This window comes from Nicotiana tabacum, chromosome 6, assembly GCF_000715075.1.
Source record: "Nicotiana tabacum cultivar K326 chromosome 6, ASM71507v2, whole genome shotgun sequence".
Taxonomy (NCBI): Eukaryota; Viridiplantae; Streptophyta; class Magnoliopsida; order Solanales; family Solanaceae; genus Nicotiana; species Nicotiana tabacum.
This window is the reverse complement of record NC_134085.1, coordinates 137,644,481-137,671,908: the sequence shown is the minus strand read 5'-3', so window position 1 is coordinate 137,671,908 and position 27,428 is coordinate 137,644,481. Positions and strand designations below refer to the sequence as shown.

The window sequence follows — 27,428 nt, the reverse complement described above, 5'->3', positions numbered from 1 at the left end:
CTTTAATTCTCGTAAAGTTGTGAGCTTACTATGCACCTTTTGATATCCTTCCTTGCCTATAATCATCCGTAGTTGCTTACCTCCATGCCCTTGTACTTGTAGGGTTTCTTCTGAACTGATATTTTAACTTCCTTCCTATTGGTACTTTCTTTTATCCCCGAAACACTCATACAGTACCTTTAACTACTCCAACTTTTATATGAATATATCTCAAGTATTATAATGACAATACTGCGAGGCTGACTTCTCCATGTTGGGGTTTACTACATTTATCTTGCATGGTCTGCTGATTTGTTTATTACTTCTTGCCTAGTAATGACTAGGCTCTTCTTGAATCAACTACGAACTACTCGTCGGCCCATTCTCATATTCATATTCTGTGTAATCTTTTTTGGGTTATTTCCTTGTCCTAACTTACACCATGTACTGGCTCCTTATCTATCAATAACATCCCGGGAAGGAACCCTTACTCCCCCTTTTTTTGATGTCGTGCTTACATAACGTTGTGGAATCATAGCATATCTGTAACATTTGGATAAGTGTAATCTCATCCCTTTTTCATTTTTATCACATTCTTCCTTTATCATTCCATATTTCCCCCCTTTAGGGGAGTACTAAGATTTGGAGATATGACGACCTGCCTATAGATGTTTTTCCTCTTCATCTTTAGCGTCCTTTCACATCATCAATTACCCTTACTCGCCTTGCGGTAATACTTCTATACCAAGGATAACAAAATTCCTTACTCGCGATGGTGACACTTAGTGTAACTGGCACATACAATCCCTTAAGCTTAACTTTTCTCATATTGCTTGCTTTAGGGAAGCATATCCTTGAATGACCATTCTCTGAATTGATCATGGATCTTCTTCTGTTGTCCATTCTATTATTGCCGGAATGCAATATGAAATTCTAATGATGCTGACTATTATCAAATCAATCAATTCCTAATTCATGTTTAGTTTAGCTTGTTCACCAGTCCATATTGATTTCTATTACTCTGGGGTCTAACTTTTCCTTCTGTTAATCACGATAGAATCGCGAACTTATTTCTCGAAATGAGGATGTGAATGTATGGCATATACTCTTTTGTTGTCTTAAAGCCCATCACCTTTCGTCTCTTTCTTCCTTTGACTATAGGTTCTGTAACACTCTACCGTTGTCATTCATGTATCACATCTCACTTATAATTCTTCCTTATCTCTCTTCTCACTACTCTACTAATATTTCTGCACATCCCTTTCTTGTGAAAACTTCAATACGACATTCTTTTGCTTTTAGCTCTCCTTGCTTCATTCATTGGCTCTTCGGGTTGCTCAACGACCTCGCTCTACTAGGGACGAGAGTCACACTAAGGTAATATTTATCTCTTCTAGGCTTTCAATGCCTATCTTCTGATTTTTTTTATCATGCTAGTATTCACATCTAATTGTAATATTCTAGAGTGCATAATCTAGGTGTCTCACAAGGAGATCTATTAGCACATTTGCAATATCATTGGCAATGTCAACTAACGCAAATAATTCATCCACCATTTTGGGTCACTCTAACCCCAGCCGGATCGTGATATTATGTTCTTCTCTTAAACTATATCTGTTAGCTCCCATAGGGCATGACTGATATAGGTGTGGCCGATTGTACGTACATCTATTACTATTAAAGGTAATTCAAAATGCTTATATCTCCCTTCCTAAATGGTAAATAATGATTGTGAGCACGTGATTTCTGCCCTACATGAAAATAACTCTTAAAAATAGGCCAAATTTTTTTTTATTGATTTTAGGAAACTTTCGTTATTTATTTGCATTTTTAATATTTTTAAATCATAGAGAAAATCCTAAAAATTAACATTTTTACATATTTAACTTTTAATCTTTTAAATTAGCATTTTTTCTTTAGTTTTAAGTTAACTAGTTGTTATAATGATAAAAAATAAATAAAGAACTTTAATTTCTACAAAATAGATTAATTTAGAATTTTAATTAATTTTTAAAGAAAAGAAAAAAAGAGAAAAAGAAATTAGGAAGAATGTATTTTTGGTCTTGTTTCTTCTAAAATTGGGTCAATTCCTAAAATGACCCAAATTAATTGTTAACCCCAGCCCAATTCAAATACCCATTACCCTTTACCCTACTTCTTACCTATAAAACATAATTAAAAAACCTAAGAAAAAAAAGGGATCAGATCCCTACTATTACAAAATGGCACTCCTGAACTTCTTCCTCCTCTCTCATTTTTTCCAGAAAACAACAAAGCTCCCAAGGTGTCCCATTCTTCTTCCCATTCTCTGTAGTTTAAGCGTACACACACACACACATGGAGACTCATAGAAAGCACCCTTGATTTTTGAATTTCATATTCTAGATCTATAACACAATAAGCTCAAAATCAGAACAAAAACCAAAAGAAGAACGGGATTCAAAAGGGAATTTCATTAAAAAAATGTTCTGGGTTCAAACTCTATTGATTGCTGTTGATTTTTGCCGCTGATTTAGTTCATGGTTGAGCTCCGGATTAACCGTCGAGATCCTTGTTGTTCAGATTTTTCTGATGTTCTTTTGATTATTGGTGACTAGGTACACATCCGCGAACTTGTATAATTTTTAATTTTAATTCTAGCCTGTTTAATTTTCAGTGCATTTCTATGAAATATAGATTTGTTTTCTTTTGTTTTATTTTACATGATGACAGTCTTCTGATAAAAAAGGTTTGATTATGATAACCCATTAGTACGTAAGTTTGATTATGAAATTTTCTTAAATCTTGCCACTTACGCGTCCATTGAAGGTTCTTGCTCGCTAATTTGAGTTTTGAGGGGACATCGATTTGGTTTTGTGCAACTTGAGCTAATGGTAAAAACCAGGAGATTTGAATAAGTTGAGGAGAACATTTTTTAATGAAATTCCCTTGTTTGGATTCATAATCTCAATTGTCTTGTTTTGTCTGGTACGTGAAAATGTTGATATTAATGGGTGTTTGTTTGTAGTTTATTTCAGAATGTTGTTGTATATTTACATATCTGTAGCAGTTATTCGTTAACAAATCTATCCATCTATGGTAGTCTTGTGAGAGCACATTTAGATAATTTGAACTACCCCATAAACGGCTTACTTACGCCCGAGAATAGCAATTGTCGAACTGCAAAGTTAATGCAAACACACTGCATATCTAGAAATGCCGAAGGTGACGTGCTTCTGATGACCCACGCCATGTGCAATTGTTATATTTCATGTGTCCCTTATTAATTAGCTTCTTTTCATTTTTATCACATTAGACAATCTCTCGTTTTGGTGCAAAGTACTATCGCAATTACCCACGCTATGCGCGATTGTTACCATGCTGTAGGGATTTGAATCTGTTACTAAATGAATGGCTAACCCCATTTCCACAAATGACTCTCATAATTCGTGGCCTTCACAATAATCTCAAGATTAGGAAAATAATTCAAATGTGCTAGTTGCTTTAGGCATGATTAATAAACCATTGTGACTATGGATTCGGGGGTGCATTTCATGTGGCCCGATTGTAACGACTTCAAATAATAAAACCCTTTAGGAATAATTCGAGGAGTGCCATGCCAAATAAAATCTCAAAACCCTTGGCCCTCCATTAATTATTTTAACTGTTAGAAATCGAGGTGTGCCATTAGTTGAATTTTTCATGGCCCTTGCAAACTTGAAAGTGCGTAGTTGTTTTCGGCGCGCTATCTTAAAATTACCTTCCTAAACTCGGGTGCGCATTTATGTGACCCAAATCCAAATCTCAACAATGTTAGATAAAATATGTCGAGACCGTGGGTGCATTTATGTGACGTGGTTCAAGACATGTTTTAATAACGTTGAAATCTTTCTTAAAAATAATTGAATAAAAGCGGTTAAAGTTAAAATGGAACCATATGCTAAAACATGTACTAAAATCAGATAATAGGCCAATTATAATAGTTGAGCGACCGTGCTAGAACCACGAAACTCGGGAATACCTAACATCTTCTCCCTGGTTAACAAAATTCCTTTCCCAGATTTCTGTGTTCGCGGATTGTAAAATAGAGTCAATCTTTTGCTCGATTCAGAATTTGAACCGGTGACTTGGGACACCATAAAATTATCCCAAGTGGCGACTATGAATTTAATAAATAAATAATCTCGTTTCAATTGTCACTTTAATTGGAAAAACTCCCGATACATCCCTTTACGCGGGTGTAGGAAAAAAAGAGGTGTGACAACTCTGGCGACTTTGCTGGGGAGCGAACCCAGAATCTCTGGTTCAGGGTTCAGAATTTGAGCTTAGATGAATTGTTATATTTGGCTTTATTTATTATCTGATTTTATTACATGTTTGGGCCTAATGTGCTAAATGTTTCTTTTACCGCTTTGATATTAGTTGAACTGTATATATAAACTGCTACGAAACCCCTCTCTTCTCTCTCCTGAGGAGTGCACGCTGGTCGTGACTTATTTCTGTTAGTGTCATATCCCAAATAGAACGAGGTTCGGACAAGTTGCAAAGCCGGATGATCTTTTGGTTACCGGTACACAGCCCCCCCCCCCAGCTCGAGTTGTCCGCTCGGGTAAGCCAGGTCTAGAACAATACACCCAGGTTTTAAACCTAGAATAACTCAGCCTCATGTCGGATCCCTAGTAGGAACGCTTATTTGTATCATGTGCATTTGACTTTGGGGACTCAACACAGGGGTTGGGTCCGTCTAGGACAGGTGTACCCAAAAAATAAAAGACCATTCTGATGCATCCTAATGTGATACATGTTGCATTTCTGCAAGGGTAAAAGGGTCATTTGGCGGACCAATGATAGTTGAGAGCAAATGAAAGAAAAAAAAAAGAAGGTGAAGTGTGAAGATAAAGCAAGTAGGGCCCAGTTATGCTTTTTGTTACATTATTTTTAAGAAAGGACAAAAAAATAGCATGAAAAATTCAAAAAGATTTTACATTTTTTTCATCATTTTTCGAAAATCAAAAAAAAATCCAAAAAGATTTTGCATGTTTCATCATTTTTCAAAAAAAAAGACAAAAAAAATGTTTTCTCTAAAATTAGTTGTTTTTTTTAATTCTTGCCCGTATCCAATTTGCCCGAACTACACATACCTGATTCTCGTCTTTCGAGGCGTGATACGTAGGCAACCCACATAGGGTCCGGTCTTCCTAGTAATCTTAGGTTCTTGGTTTTGCGGGGTCTTAGCCAAATTTTGCACTTCTAGCCATCTTTTGGCCAAATAAGTCATTTTGCAAAAATAGCCTCAATCATATCTTGCATGTGTCTTAGGGAATTTTATTGTCTCACATAGTGTTGGTTTAAGTTTTCTCATACAGGTGTGGATTTACTTACCAGAGTTTGAGCATGACAGATACCCCAGGATCACTGCATTCAGGAGCTGCTAGAGGAGTCATTTTATGTTTTTGAGTCAATTGTTTTTGTTTTATTTTCTAGTCCTGTATAGTAGTATTCAATCTTTTAGGTGATGTTAGAGTTTGTATTGTCTAGTTAAGTTTTCCTAGTCTTTTGTTATTGTATTTCTTATTTTGCATTTGGAAATGTATTACAAGTCAAAAATCCAAAAAAAAAGAATTTTTGCGTTTTTATATTTTCGTCATAAGTTTTCTTTGGAATACTAATTCTAGAAATGAAAAAATTCCTTTGAGATTGTTTTTCCTTTAGGCAATTAATATCAAAATAGAAATTATTTTTATATTTCATTTACTATATTGGGACCAAAATTCAAAAAAAAAAGAATTTTCTTTTAGTACCTCTTTAAAAGTTTTCTTTAAGGTATTAATTCTAAAATCCGAAAAGATTTTCTTTTGAGGTGTTTCTTTGGGAAATTAGTGAAAAATGAAAAAAAATTCTTTTTATTTTCATTAGAACTTTAGGATATTGTACATAAAAAACATACTTGTCTTTTGTCTATCATTAGAATTTTTCCTTTAGGCAATCAAAATTGAAATCCAAAAAATATTTTATTTTATTTTGTTTATTGCTTGTTTCGAAATCTTGCGTCAGAATATCAAATGAAAATTCAAATACTTTTCTGTGGTTTATTCTTTAGATTTTCTTCATAAAAAAAAAAGAAGAATAAAAAAGGGGTTTTCTCTTCTAGGATTTTCCTTAATAACAAGTTTTTCTCGTTAAACTTGAGTTTAGAATAGGTTATAGAGCATTCAGCCTAGGAAATTCAAAAAAAAAGATTTGCTTCTTTTATTTCTCTTTTCTCATCAGAGTAGTCATTAAGGTAAAAAGAAAAAAAAACGTTAGTTTGTTTACTCTATTCCCGAACTACGCAAAGATCTGATTCATGCGGCGTTATGATACGTAGGCAACCTACATAGGGTTCGATCGAATCATTTTTTTATTTATTAAAAGGAAAAAAACAACCAATAAAAAGAGATGAGATCATGGGATGTGAGAAATGAGAGGGAAGAAAAGAGCATAATCAGAAAGAAAAAAAAGGAAGGAAAATGAGCGAGTTAAGAAGTGAGAGCAAAAAAAAAAGAAAAGAGAAGATTCAAATGGACAAATTGGGATGATGCCAAGTGACCTTATGATCCTCAAAGTCATTCTTGAACCGTTAATTGTTGCAAGGTGCATTGTACGAAATGTGATATTTTTAGCTGTTAAATGCCCTAACGCTATCATGATGACTTCATTTTGTTCCTCTTTATTCTCCTCATTATAGCAGTAGGGTGGTTGGTTTGTGGTTCTTAAGTCACTTATACATACAACACAAGGTCAAAGAGCAAGGTAGCCATGGCTAGCAAAGACTGGGGCATAAGAGTTGTTGACCCGTCGAGGAAGTTTGTGGAGTCGGAGTCTGAATTGAAAGAGGAGGTCCAAAGGGTGAAACAACAGATGGCAGAAATGTATCAGTCTTGGATCAGAGGGCATCCTCTACCTTCATTCCCTGCTAACTACACTGAAAACCCTGCAACTATCTCACCACTATCCCAAATCCAGATTCTCACTGCTGCTGATATCACCCCACAACCTTTTTACACTCTACCCGCCAAAACCACCTCGTATCCCCCTCCTTTGGCCACTCATGCTCTTGTAGCTCCTCCCCCACCTACTTTTCCTCGATCCTCTAACGAGGCTGTGTTCAAAGTCCCTAATGCCCAACACTATGCTCCAGAACCAACTTTCAAAGTCTCAGATTCATACTCTCCCGCTCCTCATTTTGAGCCTCCCGGTGAAACTGAAAAGCCTGCTAAGACAGTGGAGCAAGATGAGATATCCAGGAAGGTGAAAATCTTAGAGCAGTCTGCAAGAAACATGCAAGGGATAGGGAGCCAGATGAGCGTGGCTTACAAAGACTTGTGCTTGTTTCCTAACGTCCAACTGCTTAATGGGTTTAAGATGCCAAAGTTCGATTTATATGACAGACATGGAGATCCTGTGGCCCATTTGAGAGGCTATTGTAGTAATATGAGAGGCGTCGGTGGGAAAGACAAATTATTGATGGCGTATTTTAGTCAAAGTCTGAGTGGGGAAGATCTGGAGTGGTACACCCGCCAAGATGCTAGTAGGTGGTACACGTGGGATGATATGGTTCAGGCCTTTGCCAGACACTTTCAGTACAATATAGAAATTGTCCCAGATCGCATCTCCCTCGCCAAGATGGAAAAGAAGCCTAATGAAAGCTTTAGGGAATACGGGCTCAGATGGAGAGAGCAAGCTGCCAAAGTCAATCCTCCCATGGAAGAAAAAGAGATGGTTGAGTACTTTCTTCAAGCTCAAGAACCAACTTACTTTGGGCATTTGATCACGGCTGTGGGTAGGTCTTTTAATTATGTGGTAAAAATGGGAGAAATGGTAGAAGATGGGTTGAAGTCTAGCAAGATCATGAGTTATTCTGCTTTAAAAGCCACAACACAAGCAATTCAGAACGAAACAGGAAGCTTGCTAGGTCAGAAGGAACATGATGATTTTGCCATGGTTGTTTTAGAGTCACGATGTGGACCAAAAGGTCCGACTCACCAATATACCCAGCCTCAACTCCAAACCCAAACTTGTCCCCGAGCTCCATATAATCCACCTCAGTATTATCCTCCGAACAATGTCTGGTCATATGTCCAACCACCAGGTCACTCCATATGGCGAGCGCCAGCACCGCATAATGCATTCTTGCCTTCACAACATTTTCGAGCACCCAACAACCCTAGAAAACAGGGACAGGGAAAGGAACAAAGGCAAAGAAATAGTTTCACGACAATTGGGGAGTCCTACACAAGCTTGTTTGAGAGGTTAAAGCATTCTGGCCTGATTGAGCAGCTCCTCGGCTATACTCCAGACCCATATGCAAAAGGCTTTGATCCTACAGTATGATGCATGTACCACTCTAATGTCCAAGGGCATAGCATTGAAGATTGTCGTTCTTTGAAAAGGGAAATAGAAAGAATGATTCAAGAAGGGGTAATTGTGATCAATGACAGTGACAGGGAGCATATGAATCCTCTTGGGAACTTGCTGACTGAAGTTAATGATATTGAAGTTGTTAATGGTTTTGGCAATATTGATGTAGAACCCAGTGGCTAAGATGTCGTGCTTGGTAATTGGAAAGACGCTTCATCTCATGGCTAGCTGGAAAGAAGTTTTGGTGGTTTATTTTGTTGTCATTTCTGTTGTCCGGGTTATTTTCAGGGTTATAATCTGGATATTGTCTTGTTATTCAAACCCTTCTATCCTTTTATTTTGCCTAGTTTATTTTTGTAGTAACTCGTTTAGTGTTGTCTAAGTTTGTTCTAGGGTTGTAACCCAGTTTAGTTTGCTTGTTTTGTTGTTCAAACCCTTTCACCATCTGTCTAATGCAATTTTCTATTTTCTGTTATTTTTAATCATTTTTGTTTAGTTCTCTTTTCCTTTTATAGTCCTTTTCCTGTTGACTCTAGTGACATGACATGCACGCATAATTCTCAGCCTGGTCTTAAAAAGTTAGTTTAGTCATGAAGCAATGAAACAATTTTGAAGATGATAGGGACATTTGAGGAAAAAAAGTAAAGGCATTTTGAGATCACTTCAAGCCCGAATTGTGAAACTGGGGTAGGTAGAACAAAAAGAAATACTATTGAAACGCATCTTGCCGCGTCAGGTTGAAGCTAAAGGCAAGTTTGCCCCAAATTGGTAGGGGTCGTTCATCGTAATGAGAGTGTTGTCCAATGGTGCTTCGTATTTAACAGATATAGAAGGCAATTGTATGGATATGGTTATCAAGTCTGGCGCAATCAAAAGATGTTAAGAATGTTTTCCTTGGTTTATTTAATTGTGTTGTTTGTACTTAGCATGTTTTGAAGATTGGAATGATGAAGACATTCTGTTCTGCTATCTAAACACCTTATCCTTCGTTACCCCTTTTAGCCTTGTTTGTTTTCTTTCATACCCCTCTTTCGGAATCAGTAGCAAAGATCAGAAACACAAGCGTGAAAGATAAGTAAAGGAAAAGGAGAAAAGAAAAGAATGAAAAGGTAGAGAAGAAAAAAAGAGGAAGAAGAAAAGAAAAAAAAAGAAAAAGAGAAGAAGAAAAGAAAAAACAACAAATCAACAAAAAGAAAAAAAAAGAGTAAGAAGATAAGAAAAAAAAGAAGAAAAAGAGAAGAAAAAGGAAAAAAACAACAAAACAACAAAAAGAGAAAAGGAAGAAAGAAAAGAAAAGAAGAGGAAGAGGAAGAAAAGAAAAGAAAAATCACAACAACAAAATAACTTCTATGACATGAACTACGTTCGACCTGATTCCTTTTAAGGATATGTAGGCAGCCTCATGGTTCGGTCTCATCGAAATAAAAATCCAAAGTCCCCAAGCAAGAAACTGGGGCAGAAGTTGTGGGCAGAAATCTGATTCCGAAAGTTGTAATCTTGAACCCATTCGAATTGTTTTGACCCTTTGATATCCTTTCTTTCTCACCCTATCCAAACGCCTGTATTACGGTCCAAAGAAAGACCTTCTGATCAGTCTTCGAGAGATGCAAAGTCAAGCAAAAGGAGGTAATTCATATTAGGGGCAACACTCTGGTCCAAGTAGAAAAATAATGAAAATGAGAGAGTCTTATTGGTGAAAACCGTCACGGGAACCGTAAGGCGACGGGAGCTGAGAGAGATCAAAAATGAGAGAGTCTTATTGGTGAAAACCCTAGTGGGCACCGTAAGGCGACGGTAAGTTGAGAGAAATACCAAAATGAGAGAGGCTTGATGGTGAAAACCCTTCGGGCGCTACAAGTCGAGTAAGGATCGTGAATCAGATTGGAAAATCGGAACATTGAAGCTCAGTTTCATGGCGAAGAGGTACAATAAGAGTTAAACATCAGACTTGCTTGGTAGATTAGGCCATTTAATCCAAAGGTGCATGTCACGGTCATTAGAGTTGGTATCTACATCTGATAAGTGTTTAGTTTTCTTGTTAGGAATCATCTCTTTCCATTGTCCTTACTCTGTTCCTTTTGTTTTGTTTATTTCCCAATCTTGAGTCTATTTGGTTAGAACAAGTGAGAAATGATTTCAAAATTTGCTACCAACTTTCCAATTGTACAAAACGGAATTTGGCTAGCACATCAAAGTGGCATAAGTCAGGAAAGAACAACGTGTGCACTGAGTTATTAACAATCAACATGCTTTGGGATTCATGTGAAATACAAAGGTTTGGTATATATCAATTCACGAACAATGCAACAGATAGAGGATGTTGGGTGAACGGATCAAAGGTATTCTCTGTGATGAGGTTGACAGAGAAAGTGGTTAACCAATGACAAGCAAGGTCTTCCAAGCAGAAATCAAAGTTATCATGGTAAGTGAAGGAGCAATAGGCCTCAAGGCCAAGGCCAGTGGTTTAAGTCAAGAAAGAACAGCATACGCACTGAGTGGGTGACAATTGACGTATTTTGGGATTCATGTGAAACACAAAGGTTTGGTAAATGTCAGTTCATGAGCAATGCAACAGATAGAGGGTTTTGGGTACGAACGGAGAAGAGGTATTTTCTGTGACAAGGGCGACAGAGAAATTGGTTAGTCAATAAGCAAACAATGTCTTTCAAGGTGAAATCAAAGTTGTCATGGCAAGTGAAGGAGCAATCTCCACAAAGTCAAGGCCACAAACCAACCACCATGTTTAAACTCACAAGTTTTCTTTGTCTGAAATAGGGACGGAAACTATGTTCATATCAAATCTTGGAAGTTTGAAATTTCAGGTGTAATGCCCCAATTCTGCTTACGCAAAGGCTATTGAGAAGATCACACATCACCACTAGGAAAAGCATTTCCTAGTTTGGGTTTTCAAGTTATTCTTTTAGGAGACGCACTTCCTAAATTGAGAGTTCATTCAAAGGAAACGCACTTCCTAGTTTGGTTCATTCAAGTTTCACCCCTAGGAGACACACTTCCTAGTTTGGTTCATTTAGGTTTTATTTTTAGCAGACGCATTTGCTAGCCAAATTTTTTGGTTTTACTCATAGGAGACGCACTTCCTAATCAAGACCTTTCAAGTTATTCTTTTAGGAGACGCACTTCCTAAATTGAGAGTTCATTCATAGGAGACGCACTTCATAATTTGGTTCATTCAAGTTTCACCCCTAGGAGACGCACTTCCTAGTTTGGTTCATTCAGGTTTTATTTTTAGCAGACGCATTTGCTAGCCAAAGTTTTTGGTTTTACTCATAGGAGACGCACTTCCTAATCAAGACCTTTCAAGTTATTCTTTTAGGAAACGCACTTCCTAAATTGAGAGTTCATTCATAGGAGACGCACTTCCGAGTTTGGTTCATTCAAGTTTCACCCCTAGGAGACGCACTTCCTAGTTTGGTTCATTCAGATTTTATTTTTAGCAGACGCATTTACCAGCCAAAGTTTTTGGTTTTACTCATAGAAGACGCACATCCTGGTCTAGTCATTAGTTTACTCTCATCATTGCATCAATAGTATAAGTGGTTTATAATATTGCTAACAACTCACAAATCTTCCTAGTAGTCCCAGCTACCAGATATTCCCGAACTACACTGACCTGATTCCTTTATAGCCAAGGATATGTTGGCAACCTCGGAAGCAGGGTGCAGTCAAATCTTTTAAAAAATACTTCCCACGAAGTATTCAAACAGGCAAAAATCGCTCGTATCCGCTCACTTTATCTTTGCTCGAAAACTCTTCGTGTTTTCGAGCAAAGATGGGCAGCTGTGAGCATGTGATTTTTGCCCTACCTGAAAATAACTCCTAAAAATAGACTAAAAATAATATTTTATTGATTTTAGGAATTTTTCATTACTTATTTGCATTTTTAATATTTTTAAATCATAGAGAAAATTCTAAAAATTATCATTTTTACATATTTAACTTTTAATCTTTTAAATTAGCATTTTTTTCTTTAGTTTTAAGTTAACTAGTTGTTTTAATGATAAAAAATCAATAAAGAACTTTAATTTCTACAAAATAGATTAATTTAGGATTTTAATTAATTAAATAAAAGAAAAAAAGAGAAAAGGAAATTAGGAAGAATGTATTTTTGGTCTTGTTTCTTCTCAAATTGGGCCAATTCCTAAAATGACCCAAATTAATTGTTAACCCCAGCCCAATTCAAATACCCATTACCCTTTACCCTACTTCTTACCTATAAAACAAAATTAAAAGACCTAAGTAAAAAAAAAGGGATCAGACCCCTACTATTACGAAACGGCGCTCCTGAACTTCCTCCTCCTCTCTCATTTTTTCCAGAAAACAACAAAGCTCCCATGGTGTCCCCTTCTTCTTCCGTATTCTCTATAGTTTAAGCGTACACACACACACATGGAGACTCATAGAAAGAAGCCATGATTTTTGAATTTCATATTCTAGATCTATAACACAATAAGCTCAAAATCAGAACAAAAACCAAAAGAAGAACGGGATTCAAAAGGGAATTTCATTAAAAAATGTTCTGGGTTCAAACTGTGTTGATTGCTGTTGATTTTCGCCGCTGATTTAGATCATGGTTGAGCTCCAGATTAGCCGTCGAGATCCTTGTTGTTCAGATTTTTTTGAGGTTCTTTTGATTATTGGTGACTAGGTACACATCCGCGAACTTGTATAATTTTTAATTTTAATTCTAGCCTGTTTAATTTTCAGTGCATTTCTATGAAATCTAGATTTGTTTTCTTTTGTTTTATTTTACATGATGACAGTCTTCTGATAAAAAAGGTTTGATTATGATAACCCATTAGTACGTAAGTTTGATTATGAAATTTTCTTAAATCTTGCCACTTACGCGTCCATTGAAGGTTCTTGCTCGCTAATTTGAGTTTTGAGGGGACATCGATTTGGTTTTGTGCAACTTGAGCTAATGGTAAAAACCAGGAGATTTGAATAAGTTGAGGAGAACATTTTTTAATGAAATTCCCTTGTTTGGATTCATAATCTCAATTGTCTTGTTTTGTCTGGTACGTGAAAATGTTGATATTAATGGGTGTTTGTTTGTAGTTTATTTCAGAATGTTGTTGTATATTTACATATCTGTAGCAGTTATTCGTTAACAAATCTATCCATCTATGGTAGTCTTGTGAGAGCACATTTAGATAATTTGAACTACCCCATAAACGGCTTACTTACGCCCGAGAATAGCAATTGTCGAACTGCAAAGTTAATGCAAACACACTGCATATCTAGAAATGCCGAAGGTGACGTGCTTCTGATGACCCACGCCATGTGCAATTGTTATATTTCATGTGTCCCTTATTAATTAGCTTCTTTTCATTTTTATCACATTAGACAATCTCTCGTTTTGGTGCAAAGTACTATCGCAATTACCCACGCTATGCGCGATTGTTACCATGCTGTAGGGATTTGAATCTGTTACTAAATGAATGGCTAACCCCATTTCCACAAATGACTCTCATAATTCGTGGCCTTCACAATAATCTCAAGATTAGGAAAATAATTCAAATGTGCTAGTTGCTTTAGGCATGATTAATAAACCATTGTGACTATGGATTCGGGGGTGCATTTCATGTGGCCCGATTGTAACGACTTCAAATAATAAAACCCTTTAGGAATAATTCGAGGAGTGCCATGCCAAATAAAATCTCAAAACCCTTGGCCCTCCATTAATTATTTTAACTGTTAGAAATCGAGGTGTGCCATTAGTTGAATTTTTCATGGCCCTTGCAAACTTGAAAGTGCGTAGTTGTTTTCGGCGCGCTATCTTAAAATTACCTTCCTAAACTCGGGTGCGCATTTATGTGACCCAAATCCAAATCTCAACAATGTTAGATAAAATATGTCGAGACCGTGGGTGCATTTATGTGACGTGGTTCAAGACATGTTTTAATAACGTTGAAATCTTTCTTAAAAATAATTGAATAAAAGCGGTTAAAGTTAAAATGGAACCATATGCTAAAACATGTACTAAAATCAGATAATAGGCCAATTATAATAGTTGAGCGACCGTGCTAGAACCACGAAACTCGGGAATACCTAACATCTTCTCCCTGGTTAACAAAATTCCTTTCCCAGATTTCTGTGTTCGCGGATTGTAAAATAGAGTCAATCTTTTGCTCGATTCAGAATTTGAACCGGTGACTTGGGACACCATAAAATTATCCCAAGTGGCGACTATGAATTTAATAAATAAATAATCTCGTTTCAATTGTCACTTTAATTGGAAAAACTCCCGATACATCCCTTTACGCGGGTGTAGGAAAAAAAGAGGTGTGACAACTCTGGCGACTTTGCTGGGGAGCGAACCCAGAATCTCTGGTTCAGGGTTCAGAATTTGAGCTTAGATGAATTGTTATATTTGGCTTTATTTATTATCTGATTTTATTACATGTTTGGGCCTAATGTGCTAAATGTTTCTTTTACCGCTTTGATATTAGTTGAACTGTATATATAAACTGCTACGAAACCCCTCTCTTCTCTCTCCTGAGGAGTGCACGCTGGTCGTGACTTATTTCTGTTAGTGTCATATCCCAAATAGAACGAGGTTCGGACAAGTTGCAAAGCCGGATGATCTTTTGGTTACCGGTACACAGCCCCCCCCCCCAGCTCGAGTTGTCCGCTCGGGTAAGCCAGGTCTAGAACAATACACCCAGGTTTTAAACCTAGAATAACTCAGCCTCATGTCGGATCCCTAGTAGGAACGCTTATTTGTATCATGTGCATTTGACTTTGGGGACTCAACACAGGGGTTGGGTCCGTCTAGGACAGGTGTACCCAAAAAATAAAAGACCATTCTGATGCATCCTAATGTGATACATGTTGCATTTCTGCAAGGGTAAAAGGGTCATTTGGCGGACCAATGATAGTTGAGAGCAAATGAAAGAAAAAAAAAAGAAGGTGAAGTGTGAAGATAAAGCAAGTAGGGCCCAGTTATGCTTTTTGTTACATTATTTTTAAGAAAGGACAAAAAAATAGCATGAAAAATTCAAAAAGATTTTACATTTTTTTCATCATTTTTCGAAAATCAAAAAAAAATCCAAAAAGATTTTGCATGTTTCATCATTTTTCAAAAAAAAAGACAAAAAAAATGTTTTCTCTAAAATTAGTTGTTTTTTTTAATTCTTGCCCGTATCCAATTTGCCCGAACTACACATACCTGATTCTCGTCTTTCGAGGCGTGATACGTAGGCAACCCACATAGGGTCCGGTCTTCCTAGTAATCTTAGGTTCTTGGTTTTGCGGGGTCTTAGCCAAATTTTGCACTTCTAGCCATCTTTTGGCCAAATAAGTCATTTTGCAAAAATAGCCTCAATCATATCTTGCATGTGTCTTAGGGAATTTTATTGTCTCACATAGTGTTGGTTTAAGTTTTCTCATACAGGTGTGGATTTACTTACCAGAGTTTGAGCATGACAGATACCCCAGGATCACTGCATTCAGGAGCTGCTAGAGGAGTCATTTTATGTTTTTGAGTCAATTGTTTTTGTTTTATTTTCTAGTCCTGTATAGTAGTATTCAATCTTTTAGGTGATGTTAGAGTTTGTATTGTCTAGTTAAGTTTTCCTAGTCTTTTGTTATTGTATTTCTTATTTTGCATTTGGAAATGTATTACAAGTCAAAAATCCAAAAAAAAAGAATTTTTGCGTTTTTATATTTTCGTCATAAGTTTTCTTTGGAATACTAATTCTAGAAATGAAAAAATTCCTTTGAGATTGTTTTTCCTTTAGGCAATTAATATCAAAATAGAAATTATTTTTATATTTCATTTACTATATTGGGACCAAAATTCAAAAAAAAAAGAATTTTCTTTTAGTACCTCTTTAAAAGTTTTCTTTAAGGTATTAATTCTAAAATCCGAAAAGATTTTCTTTTGAGGTGTTTCTTTGGGAAATTAGTGAAAAATGAAAAAAAATTCTTTTTATTTTCATTAGAACTTTAGGATATTGTACATAAAAAACATACTTGTCTTTTGTCTATCATTAGAATTTTTCCTTTAGGCAATCAAAATTGAAATCCAAAAAATATTTTATTTTATTTTGTTTATTGCTTGTTTCGAAATCTTGCGTCAGAATATCAAATGAAAATTCAAATACTTTTCTGTGGTTTATTCTTTAGATTTTCTTCATAAAAAAAAAAGAAGAATAAAAAAGGGGTTTTCTCTTCTAGGATTTTCCTTAATAACAAGTTTTTCTCGTTAAACTTGAGTTTAGAATAGGTTATAGAGCATTCAGCCTAGGAAATTCAAAAAAAAAGATTTGCTTCTTTTATTTCTCTTTTCTCATCAGAGTAGTCATTAAGGTAAAAAGAAAAAAAAACGTTAGTTTGTTTACTCTATTCCCGAACTACGCAAAGATCTGATTCATGCGGCGTTATGATACGTAGGCAACCTACATAGGGTTCGATCGAATCATTTTTTTATTTATTAAAAGGAAAAAAACAACCAATAAAAAGAGATGAGATCATGGGATGTGAGAAATGAGAGGGAAGAAAAGAGCATAATCAGAAAGAAAAAAAAGGAAGGAAAATGAGCGAGTTAAGAAGTGAGAGCAAAAAAAAAAGAAAAGAGAAGATTCAAATGGACAAATTGGGATGATGCCAAGTGACCTTATGATCCTCAAAGTCATTCTTGAACCGTTAATTGTTGCAAGGTGCATTGTACGAAATGTGATATTTTTAGCTGTTAAATGCCCTAACGCTATCATGATGACTTCATTTTGTTCCTCTTTATTCTCCTCATTATAGCAGTAGGGTGGTTGGTTTGTGGTTCTTAAGTCACTTATACATACAACACAAGGTCAAAGAGCAAGGTAGCCATGGCTAGCAAAGACTGGGGCATAAGAGTTGTTGACCCGTCGAGGAAGTTTGTGGAGTCGGAGTCTGAATTGAAAGAGGAGGTCCAAAGGGTGAAACAACAGATGGCAGAAATGTATCAGTCTTGGATCAGAGGGCATCCTCTACCTTCATTCCCTGCTAACTACACTGAAAACCCTGCAACTATCTCACCACTATCCCAAATCCAGATTCTCACTGCTGCTGATATCACCCCACAACCTTTTTACACTCTACCCGCCAAAACCACCTCGTATCCCCCTCCTTTGGCCACTCATGCTCTTGTAGCTCCTCCCCCACCTACTTTTCCTCGATCCTCTAACGAGGCTGTGTTCAAAGTCCCTAATGCCCAACACTATGCTCCAGAACCAACTTTCAAAGTCTCAGATTCATACTCTCCCGCTCCTCATTTTGAGCCTCCCGGTGAAACTGAAAAGCCTGCTAAGACAGTGGAGCAAGATGAGATATCCAGGAAGGTGAAAATCTTAGAGCAGTCTGCAAGAAACATGCAAGGGATAGGGAGCCAGATGAGCGTGGCTTACAAAGACTTGTGCTTGTTTCCTAACGTCCAACTGCTTAATGGGTTTAAGATGCCAAAGTTCGATTTATATGACAGACATGGAGATCCTGTGGCCCATTTGAGAGGCTATTGTAGTAATATGAGAGGCGTCGGTGGGAAAGACAAATTATTGATGGCGTATTTTAGTCAAAGTCTGAGTGGGGAAGATCTGGAGTGGTACACCCGCCAAGATGCTAGTAGGTGGTACACGTGGGATGATATGGTTCAGGCCTTTGCCAGACACTTTCAGTACAATATAGAAATTGTCCCAGATCGCATCTCCCTCGCCAAGATGGAAAAGAAGCCTAATGAAAGCTTTAGGGAATACGGGCTCAGATGGAGAGAGCAAGCTGCCAAAGTCAATCCTCCCATGGAAGAAAAAGAGATGGTTGAGTACTTTCTTCAAGCTCAAGAACCAACTTACTTTGGGCATTTGATCACGGCTGTGGGTAGGTCTTTTAATTATGTGGTAAAAATGGGAGAAATGGTAGAAGATGGGTTGAAGTCTAGCAAGATCATGAGTTATTCTGCTTTAAAAGCCACAACACAAGCAATTCAGAACGAAACAGGAAGCTTGCTAGGTCAGAAGGAACATGATGATTTTGCCATGGTTGTTTTAGAGTCACGATGTGGACCAAAAGGTCCGACTCACCAATATACCCAGCCTCAACTCCAAACCCAAACTTGTCCCCGAGCTCCATATAATCCACCTCAGTATTATCCTCCGAACAATGTCTGGTCATATGTCCAACCACCAGGTCACTCCATATGGCGAGCGCCAGCACCGCATAATGCATTCTTGCCTTCACAACATTTTCGAGCACCCAACAACCCTAGAAAACAGGGACAGGGAAAGGAACAAAGGCAAAGAAATAGTTTCACGACAATTGGGGAGTCCTACACAAGCTTGTTTGAGAGGTTAAAGCATTCTGGCCTGATTGAGCAGCTCCTCGGCTATACTCCAGACCCATATGCAAAAGGCTTTGATCCTACAGTATGATGCATGTACCACTCTAATGTCCAAGGGCATAGCATTGAAGATTGTCGTTCTTTGAAAAGGGAAATAGAAAGAATGATTCAAGAAGGGGTAATTGTGATCAATGACAGTGACAGGGAGCATATGAATCCTCTTGGGAACTTGCTGACTGAAGTTAATGATATTGAAGTTGTTAATGGTTTTGGCAATATTGATGTAGAACCCAGTGGCTAAGATGTCGTGCTTGGTAATTGGAAAGACGCTTCATCTCATGGCTAGCTGGAAAGAAGTTTTGGTGGTTTATTTTGTTGTCATTTCTGTTGTCCGGGTTATTTTCAGGGTTATAATCTGGATATTGTCTTGTTATTCAAACCCTTCTATCCTTTTATTTTGCCTAGTTTATTTTTGTAGTAACTCGTTTAGTGTTGTCTAAGTTTGTTCTAGGGTTGTAACCCAGTTTAGTTTGCTTGTTTTGTTGTTCAAACCCTTTCACCATCTGTCTAATGCAATTTTCTATTTTCTGTTATTTTTAATCATTTTTGTTTAGTTCTCTTTTCCTTTTATAGTCCTTTTCCTGTTGACTCTAGTGACATGACATGCACGCATAATTCTCAGCCTGGTCTTAAAAAGTTAGTTTAGTCATGAAGCAATGAAACAATTTTGAAGATGATAGGGACATTTGAGGAAAAAAAGTAAAGGCATTTTGAGATCACTTCAAGCCCGAATTGTGAAACTGGGGTAGGTAGAACAAAAAGAAATACTATTGAAACGCATCTTGCCGCGTCAGGTTGAAGCTAAAGGCAAGTTTGCCCCAAATTGGTAGGGGTCGTTCATCGTAATGAGAGTGTTGTCCAATGGTGCTTCGTATTTAACAGATATAGAAGGCAATTGTATGGATATGGTTATCAAGTCTGGCGCAATCAAAAGATGTTAAGAATGTTTTCCTTGGTTTATTTAATTGTGTTGTTTGTACTTAGCATGTTTTGAAGATTGGAATGATGAAGACATTCTGTTCTGCTATCTAAACACCTTATCCTTCGTTACCCCTTTTAGCCTTGTTTGTTTTCTTTCATACCCCTCTTTCGGAATCAGTAGCAAAGATCAGAAACACAAGCGTGAAAGATAAGTAAAGGAAAAGGAGAAAAGAAAAGAATGAAAAGGTAGAGAAGAAAAAAAGAGGAAGAAGAAAAGAAAAAAAAAGAAAAAGAGAAGAAGAAAAGAAAAAACAACAAATCAACAAAAAGAAAAAAAAAGAGTAAGAAGATAAGAAAAAAAAGAAGAAAAAGAGAAGAAAAAGGAAAAAAACAACAAAACAACAAAAAGAGAAAAGGAAGAAAGAAAAGAAAAGAAGAGGAAGAGGAAGAAAAGAAAAGAAAAATCACAACAACAAAATAACTTCTATGACATGAACTACGTTCGACCTGATTCCTTTTAAGGATATGTAGGCAGCCTCATGGTTCGGTCTCATCGAAATAAAAATCCAAAGTCCCCAAGCAAGAAACTGGGGCAGAAGTTGTGGGCAGAAATCTGATTCCGAAAGTTGTAATCTTGAACCCATTCGAATTGTTTTGACCCTTTGATATCCTTTCTTTCTCACCCTATCCAAACGCCTGTATTACGGTCCAAAGAAAGACCTTCTGATCAGTCTTCGAGAGATGCAAAGTCAAGCAAAAGGAGGTAATTCATATTAGGGGCAACACTCTGGTCCAAGTAGAAAAATAATGAAAATGAGAGAGTCTTATTGGTGAAAACCGTCACGGGAACCGTAAGGCGACGGGAGCTGAGAGAGATCAAAAATGAGAGAGTCTTATTGGTGAAAACCCTAGTGGGCACCGTAAGGCGACGGTAAGTTGAGAGAAATACCAAAATGAGAGAGGCTTGATGGTGAAAACCCTTCGGGCGCTACAAGTCGAGTAAGGATCGTGAATCAGATTGGAAAATCGGAACATTGAAGCTCAGTTTCATGGCGAAGAGGTACAATAAGAGTTAAACATCAGACTTGCTTGGTAGATTAGGCCATTTAATCCAAAGGTGCATGTCACGGTCATTAGAGTTGGTATCTACATCTGATAAGTGTTTAGTTTTCTTGTTAGGAATCATCTCTTTCCATTGTCCTTACTCTGTTCCTTTTGTTTTGTTTATTTCCCAATCTTGAGTCTATTTGGTTAGAACAAGTGAGAAATGATTTCAAAATTTGCTACCAACTTTCCAATTGTACAAAACGGAATTTGGCTAGCACATCAAAGTGGCATAAGTCAGGAAAGAACAACGTGTGCACTGAGTTATTAACAATCAACATGCTTTGGGATTCATGTGAAATACAAAGGTTTGGTATATATCAATTCACGAACAATGCAACAGATAGAGGATGTTGGGTGAACGGATCAAAGGTATTCTCTGTGATGAGGTTGACAGAGAAAGTGGTTAACCAATGACAAGCAAGGTCTTCCAAGCAGAAATCAAAGTTATCATGGTAAGTGAAGGAGCAATAGGCCTCAAGGCCAAGGCCAGTGGTTTAAGTCAAGAAAGAACAGCATACGCACTGAGTGGGTGACAATTGACGTATTTTGGGATTCATGTGAAACACAAAGGTTTGGTAAATGTCAGTTCATGAGCAATGCAACAGATAGAGGGTTTTGGGTACGAACGGAGAAGAGGTATTTTCTGTGACAAGGGCGACAGAGAAATTGGTTAGTCAATAAGCAAACAATGTCTTTCAAGGTGAAATCAAAGTTGTCATGGCAAGTGAAGGAGCAATCTCCACAAAGTCAAGGCCACAAACCAACCACCATGTTTAAACTCACAAGTTTTCTTTGTCTGAAATAGGGACGGAAACTATGTTCATATCAAATCTTGGAAGTTTGAAATTTCAGGTGTAATGCCCCAATTCTGCTTACGCAAAGGCTATTGAGAAGATCACACATCACCACTAGGAAAAGCATTTCCTAGTTTGGGTTTTCAAGTTATTCTTTTAGGAGACGCACTTCCTAAATTGAGAGTTCATTCAAAGGAAACGCACTTCCTAGTTTGGTTCATTCAAGTTTCACCCCTAGGAGACACACTTCCTAGTTTGGTTCATTTAGGTTTTATTTTTAGCAGACGCATTTGCTAGCCAAATTTTTTGGTTTTACTCATAGGAGACGCACTTCCTAATCAAGACCTTTCAAGTTATTCTTTTAGGAGACGCACTTCCTAAATTGAGAGTTCATTCATAGGAGACGCACTTCATAATTTGGTTCATTCAAGTTTCACCCCTAGGAGACGCACTTCCTAGTTTGGTTCATTCAGGTTTTATTTTTAGCAGACGCATTTGCTAGCCAAAGTTTTTGGTTTTACTCATAGGAGACGCACTTCCTAATCAAGACCTTTCAAGTTATTCTTTTAGGAAACGCACTTCCTAAATTGAGAGTTCATTCATAGGAGACGCACTTCCGAGTTTGGTTCATTCAAGTTTCACCCCTAGGAGACGCACTTCCTAGTTTGGTTCATTCAGATTTTATTTTTAGCAGACGCATTTACCAGCCAAAGTTTTTGGTTTTACTCATAGAAGACGCACATCCTGGTCTAGTCATTAGTTTACTCTCATCATTGCATCAATAGTATAAGTGGTTTATAATATTGCTAACAACTCACAAATCTTCCTAGTAGTCCCAGCTACCAGATATTCCCGAACTACACTGACCTGATTCCTTTATAGCCAAGGATATGTTGGCAACCTCGGAAGCAGGGTGCAGTCAAATCTTTTAAAAAATACTTCCCACGAAGTATTCAAACAGGCAAAAATCGCTCGTATCCGCTCACTTTATCTTTGCTCGAAAACTCTTCGTGTTTTCGAGCAAAGATGGGCAGCTGTGAGCATGTGATTTTTGCCCTACCTGAAAATAACTCCTAAAAATAGACTAAAAATAATATTTTATTGATTTTAGGAATTTTTCATTACTTATTTGCATTTTTAATATTTTTAAATCATAGAGAAAATTCTAAAAATTATCATTTTTACATATTTAACTTTTAATCTTTTAAATTAGCATTTTTTTCTTTAGTTTTAAGTTAACTAGTTGTTTTAATGATAAAAAATCAATAAAGAACTTTAATTTCTACAAAATAGATTAATTTAGGATTTTAATTAATTAAATAAAAGAAAAAAAGAGAAAAGGAAATTAGGAAGAATGTATTTTTGGTCTTGTTTCTTCTCAAATTGGGCCAATTCCTAAAATGACCCAAATTAATTGTTAACCCCAGCCCAATTCAAATACCCATTACCCTTTACCCTACTTCTTACCTATAAAACAAAATTAAAAGACCTAAGTAAAAAAAAAGGGATCAGACCCCTACTATTACGAAACGGCGCTCCTGAACTTCCTCCTCCTCTCTCATTTTTTCCAGAAAACAACAAAGCTCCCATGGTGTCCCCTTCTTCTTCCGTATTCTCTATAGTTTAAGCGTACACACACACACATGGAGACTCATAGAAAGAAGCCATGATTTTTGAATTTCATATTCTAGATCTATAACACAATAAGCTCAAAATCAGAACAAAAACCAAAAGAAGAACGGGATTCAAAAGGGAATTTCATTAAAAAATGTTCTGGGTTCAAACTGTGTTGATTGCTGTTGATTTTCGCCGCTGATTTAGATCATGGTTGAGCTCCAGATTAGCCGTCGAGATCCTTGTTGTTCAGATTTTTTTGAGGTTCTTTTGATTATTGGTGACTAGGTACACATCCGCGAACTTGTATAATTTTTAATTTTAATTCTAGCCTGTTTAATTTTCAGTGCATTTCTATGAAATCTAGATTTGTTTTCTTTTGTTTTATTTTACATGATGACAGTCTTCTGATAAAAAAGGTTTGATTATGATAACCCATTAGTACGTAAGTTTGATTATGAAATTTTCTTAAATCTTGCCACTTACGCGTCCATTGAAGGTTCTTGCTCGCTAATTTGAGTTTTGAGGGGACATCGATTTGGTTTTGTGCAACTTGAGCTAATGGTAAAAACCAGGAGATTTGAATAAGTTGAGGAGAACATTTTTTAATGAAATTCCCTTGTTTGGATTCATAATCTCAATTGTCTTGTTTTGTCTGGTACGTGAAAATGTTGATATTAATGGGTGTTTGTTTGTAGTTTATTTCAGAATGTTGTTGTATATTTACATATCTGTAGCAGTTATTCGTTAACAAATCTATCCATCTATGGTAGTCTTGTGAGAGCACATTTAGATAATTTGAACTACCCCATAAACGGCTTACTTACGCCCGAGAATAGCAATTGTCGAACTGCAAAGTTAATGCAAACACACTGCATATCTAGAAATGCCGAAGGTGACGTGCTTCTGATGACCCACGCCATGTGCAATTGTTATATTTCATGTGTCCCTTATTAATTAGCTTCTTTTCATTTTTATCACATTAGACAATCTCTCGTTTTGGTGCAAAGTACTATCGCAATTACCCACGCTATGCGCGATTGTTACCATGCTGTAGGGATTTGAATCTGTTACTAAATGAATGGCTAACCCCATTTCCACAAATGACTCTCATAATTCGTGGCCTTCACAATAATCTCAAGATTAGGAAAATAATTCAAATGTGCTAGTTGCTTTAGGCATGATTAATAAACCATTGTGACTATGGATTCGGGGGTGCATTTCATGTGGCCCGATTGTAACGACTTCAAATAATAAAACCCTTTAGGAATAATTCGAGGAGTGCCATGCCAAATAAAATCTCAAAACCCTTGGCCCTCCATTAATTATTTTAACTGTTAGAAATCGAGGTGTGCCATTAGTTGAATTTTTCATGGCCCTTGCAAACTTGAAAGTGCGTAGTTGTTTTCGGCGCTCTATCTTAAAATTACCTTCCTAAACTCGGGTGCGCATTTATGTGACCCAAATCCAAATCTCAACAATGTTAGATAAAATATGTCGAGACCGTGGGTGCATTTATGTGACGTGGTTCAAGACATGTTTTAATAACGTTGAAATCTTTCTTAAAAATAATTGAATAAAAGCGGTTAAAGTTAAAATGGAACCATATGCTAAAACATGTACTAAAATCAGATAATAGGCCAATTATAATAGTTGAGCGACCGTGCTAGAACCACGAAACTCGGGAATACCTAACATCTTCTCCCTGGTTAACAAAATTCCTTTCCCAGATTTCTGTGTTCGCGGATTGTAAAATAGAGTCAATCTTTTGCTCGATTCAGAATTTGAACCGGTGACTTGGGACACCATAAAATTATCCCAAGTGGCGACTATGAATTTAATAAATAAATAATCTCGTTTCAATTGTCACTTTAATTGGAAAAACTCCCGATACATCCCTTTACGCGGGTGTAGGAAAAAAAGAGGTGTGACAACTCTGGCGACTTTGCTGGGGAGCGAACCCAGAATCTCTGGTTCAGGGTTCAGAATTTGAGCTTAGATGAATTGTTATATTTGGCTTTATTTATTATCTGATTTTATTACATGTTTGGGCCTAATGTGCTAAATGTTTCTTTTACCGCTTTGATATTAGTTGAACTGTATATATAAACTGCTACGAAACCCCTCTCTTCTCTCTCCTGAGGAGTGCACGCTGGTCGTGACTTATTTCTGTTAGTGTCATATCCCAAATAGAACGAGGTTCGGACAAGTTGCAAAGCCGGATGATCTTTTGGTTACCGGTACACAGCCCCCCCCCCCAGCTCGAGTTGTCCGCTCGGGTAAGCCAGGTCTAGAACAATACACCCAGGTTTTAAACCTAGAATAACTCAGCCTCATGTCGGATCCCTAGTAGGAACGCTTATTTGTATCATGTGCATTTGACTTTGGGGACTCAACACAGGGGTTGGGTCCGTCTAGGACAGGTGTACCCAAAAAATAAAAGACCATTCTGATGCATCCTAATGTGATACATGTTGCATTTCTGCAAGGGTAAAAGGGTCATTTGGCGGACCAATGATAGTTGAGAGCAAATGAAAGAAAAAAAAAAGAAGGTGAAGTGTGAAGATAAAGCAAGTAGGGCCCAGTTATGCTTTTTGTTACATTATTTTTAAGAAAGGACAAAAAAATAGCATGAAAAATTCAAAAAGATTTTACATTTTTTTCATCATTTTTCGAAAATCAAAAAAAAATCCAAAAAGATTTTGCATGTTTCATCATTTTTCAAAAAAAAAGACAAAAAAAATGTTTTCTCTAAAATTAGTTGTTTTTTTTAATTCTTGCCCGTATCCAATTTGCCCGAACTACACATACCTGATTCTCGTCTTTCGAGGCGTGATACGTAGGCAACCCACATAGGGTCCGGTCTTCCTAGTAATCTTAGGTTCTTGGTTTTGCGGGGTCTTAGCCAAATTTTGCACTTCTAGCCATCTTTTGGCCAAATAAGTCATTTTGCAAAAATAGCCTCAATCATATCTTGCATGTGTCTTAGGGAATTTTATTGTCTCACATAGTGTTGGTTTAAGTTTTCTCATACAGGTGTGGATTTACTTACCAGAGTTTGAGCATGACAGATACCCCAGGATCACTGCATTCAGGAGCTGCTAGAGGAGTCATTTTATGTTTTTGAGTCAATTGTTTTTGTTTTATTTTCTAGTCCTGTATAGTAGTATTCAATCTTTTAGGTGATGTTAGAGTTTGTATTGTCTAGTTAAGTTTTCCTAGTCTTTTGTTATTGTATTTCTTATTTTGCATTTGGAAATGTATTACAAGTCAAAAATCCAAAAAAAAAGAATTTTTGCGTTTTTATATTTTCGTCATAAGTTTTCTTTGGAATACTAATTCTAGAAATGAAAAAATTCCTTTGAGATTGTTTTTCCTTTAGGCAATTAATATCAAAATAGAAATTATTTTTATATTTCATTTACTATATTGGGACCAAAATTCAAAAAAAAAAGAATTTTCTTTTAGTACCTCTTTAAAAGTTTTCTTTAAGGTATTAATTCTAAAATCCGAAAAGATTTTCTTTTGAGGTGTTTCTTTGGGAAATTAGTGAAAAATGAAAAAAAATTCTTTTTATTTTCATTAGAACTTTAGGATATTGTACATAAAAAACATACTTGTCTTTTGTCTATCATTAGAATTTTTCCTTTAGGCAATCAAAATTGAAATCCAAAAAATATTTTATTTTATTTTGTTTATTGCTTGTTTCGAAATCTTGCGTCAGAATATCAAATGAAAATTCAAATACTTTTCTGTGGTTTATTCTTTAGATTTTCTTCATAAAAAAAAAAGAAGAATAAAAAAGGGGTTTTCTCTTCTAGGATTTTCCTTAATAACAAGTTTTTCTCGTTAAACTTGAGTTTAGAATAGGTTATAGAGCATTCAGCCTAGGAAATTCAAAAAAAAAGATTTGCTTCTTTTATTTCTCTTTTCTCATCAGAGTAGTCATTAAGGTAAAAAGAAAAAAAAACGTTAGTTTGTTTACTCTATTCCCGAACTACGCAAAGATCTGATTCATGCGGCGTTATGATACGTAGGCAACCTACATAGGGTTCGATCGAATCATTTTTTTATTTATTAAAAGGAAAAAAACAACCAATAAAAAGAGATGAGATCATGGGATGTGAGAAATGAGAGGGAAGAAAAGAGCATAATCAGAAAGAAAAAAAAGGAAGGAAAATGAGCGAGTTAAGAAGTGAGAGCAAAAAAAAAAGAAAAGAGAAGATTCAAATGGACAAATTGGG

The 27,428-nt window shown here is 36.5% G+C and overlaps 3 long non-coding RNA genes across 3 annotated transcripts; all 3 read left to right on the top strand.

Annotated features, from left to right (window-relative positions):
- Positions 1-2,155: 2,155 nt before the first annotated feature.
- Positions 2,156-5,594, top strand: LOC142181849 (uncharacterized). Its single transcript, XR_012710741.1, has 2 exons — positions 2,156-2,576; positions 5,312-5,594. It is a non-coding gene; the product is annotated as an uncharacterized LOC142181849 (long non-coding RNA).
- A 6,929-nt stretch (positions 5,595-12,523) lies between these two features.
- Positions 12,524-16,101, top strand: LOC142181847 (uncharacterized). Its single transcript, XR_012710740.1, has 2 exons — positions 12,524-13,024; positions 15,760-16,101. It is a non-coding gene; the product is annotated as an uncharacterized LOC142181847 (long non-coding RNA).
- A 6,870-nt stretch (positions 16,102-22,971) lies between these two features.
- Positions 22,972-26,549, top strand: LOC142181846 (uncharacterized). Its single transcript, XR_012710739.1, has 2 exons — positions 22,972-23,472; positions 26,208-26,549. It is a non-coding gene; the product is annotated as an uncharacterized LOC142181846 (long non-coding RNA).
- Positions 26,550-27,428: the final 879 nt, after the last annotated feature.